Source organism: Myotis lucifugus, unplaced genomic scaffold (genome assembly GCF_000147115.1).
Source record: "Myotis lucifugus unplaced genomic scaffold, Myoluc2.0 scaffold_365, whole genome shotgun sequence".
Taxonomy (NCBI): Eukaryota; Metazoa; Chordata; class Mammalia; order Chiroptera; family Vespertilionidae; genus Myotis; species Myotis lucifugus.
The window spans coordinates 987,481-989,770 of NW_005871413.1; the positions used below are offsets into that span (position 1 = coordinate 987,481).

General features: G+C 40.4%; 1 long non-coding RNA gene and 1 pseudogene across 2 annotated transcripts in view; both read right to left on the reverse strand.

The window, feature by feature from the left end:
- The window catches only part of LOC106699301, a 63,155-nt gene that overhangs the window by 33,284 nt on the left and 27,581 nt on the right, over positions 1 to 2,290 (reverse strand). The window lies entirely within an intron of this gene.
- LOC111828434 overlaps positions 1 to 2,290 on the reverse strand; it is a 75,437-nt pseudogene that overhangs the window by 21,540 nt on the left and 51,607 nt on the right.

The following is a 2,290-nucleotide window of genomic DNA, read 5'->3' on the forward strand; positions in this document are numbered from 1 at the left end:
GGATTAATTTTTTCTGGAGCATTCTTTAGCCTCCTTTATGATTTGATTATTCTCTAGCTCGTGCAACTCTGGATGGAGGGGGATTATTTACTATGGAAGGGAGAATTTTTGGAGAAATGTCAGGAGCAAGCCCATGCAAACCACGGACGGAATGCTCAAATAACTTATGAAATGTTAGCAGGGCTGGTAATAGTATAATGACGTGCAAGATCAGCTAAATTATGTGCAACAGGCATATGAGCAAAATTAGACTTTGTGGAAGAACAGGACATTTAAAAGAAGAAAAAGAAAGTAGGCACCAAGAAGTGCACGAGGTGGTGCTCCAGGGAAAGGCATGAGCATTCCACCTCCAGATTCAATCAATGCAGATTGAACCTCTTTTATGTCCAGATATTAAAAGGGAAATTATTGGGTACTTATCTATTAATTCTTATTTTATCTGTCTTTGTTGTTGTTGTTTAAATATATTTTATTGATTTTTTACAGAGAGAGAAAGGGAGAGAGATAGAGAGATAGAAACATCAATCAGCTGCCTCCCGCACATCTCCCACTGGGGATGCGTCCGCAACCCAGGTACGTGCCCTTGACCGGAATCGAACCTGGGACCCTTCAGTACGCAGGCCAGCGTTCTATCCACTGAGCCAAACAGGTTAGGGCTCTTTAAAAATTTTTATGTATTATTAGTGGAGAGCTATGCTGTAGAAATTAAATGAAACTGAAAATACATTAATAATGTCATTCTTGGAAACTTCCTAGAAAATACAAAAAATGATAGTGTAGGGCAGTGGTTCTCAACCTTCCTAATGGGGTGACCCTTTAATACAGTTCTTCATGTTGTGGTGACCTCCAACCATAAAATTATTTTTGTTGCTACTTCATAACTGTAATTTTGCAGTTTTGAATCATAATGTAAATATCTGATATGCAGGATGTGTTTTCATTGTTACAAATTGAAAAAAATTTAAGCATAGTGATTAATCACAAAAACAATATGTAATTATATATGTGTTATCCAATGGTCTTATGCGACCCCTGTGAAAGGGTCGTTCGACCCTCAAAGGGGTCACGACCCACAGGTTGAGAACCGCTGGTATAGGGTATGTCTCTCATGTGAGTATAGAATATAAGGAAAATGTAAAGAATCAAGGCCTGATTGTTTTAAGCTCCCATGAAAAGGCCAATGATCTGTAGGAAATAAAAGTAAGTCCTTCATTTTCTAAAGTAAACGCAAACTAACAAGAGGGACATTTCCAGATGTGAAGTAATGGTCTTTGCACAACTTTCATTAAATCGCTGCTAGAAAAAAAAATTCGCTACTACACCCTTGTTCCTGAGAGAGGGAGACTATTAACTCTACAGTGAGGGAAGCACCTCTGCCACTCGACCGTCAGGTGGACTGAGACCATGGGCATCAGGTGACTGAGGCACACGGTCAGGTCACCACTGCTGTAACATTACTGCCAAAAATACCTCAATAAATAAATATGTGGAAATGATTACGAATAAACATTAGTTTTTCCTAGTGCCAATCCACCTGTACCGCTCATGTTCTGTAAGCTAACAGTCCATTTACCGACCAAGTCTCTCGTACTACAATAATGAGCAAGTCTCTTCTATTTGCCCTTTTTTTCAGAACTTTCTGAGCTATTCTGAGCAGTCAGATGTGCATCTTCTTACCCCTGATCTATAGCTGATGCTGCAGCCACGTGAAACTAAAACCTGCATTTGCTTTCTTCACTGATACCTCAGCCTCTAACAAGAGGGACATTTCCAGCCTCTGACACCATCCCAATAGGGATGTTAGACATGGCTGCCTTCCAAGTTTGATCTGTCACAAAAGGAACATTTTGAGTAGTTGAAAGTCTCTAATTAAAGGTAGGAATGCTGGGGAGGGTGACCTGGGGAGGGTGACAAAATGCATGCAGACAAGGCTCTGGCACAATGGAGGGGAGCATAACCCAGACAGTGTGGCTGAGAGGTAGACGGCTGACCTATGAACCAGGAGGGCAGGCTTAGATTCCTGGTCAGGGCACACTCCAGGCTTCAAACTCCGTACTCAGTGCATGCAGGAGGCAGCTGCCCCATGATTCCCTAACCTAATTGATGTTTCTATCTTTCTCTCCATCTCCTTTCCATTCTGAAAGCAATTAAAAATATTTTTAAAAAGACAGGAAAACACACAAAAAAAGAAAGAGAAATATAGAAAGTGCTGACATTGACTGTGTTGAATAAAGTAATAAAATAAGGAAAGAAAAACAACCTGCAAAGACAAGAACATCAGAGTAGAGAA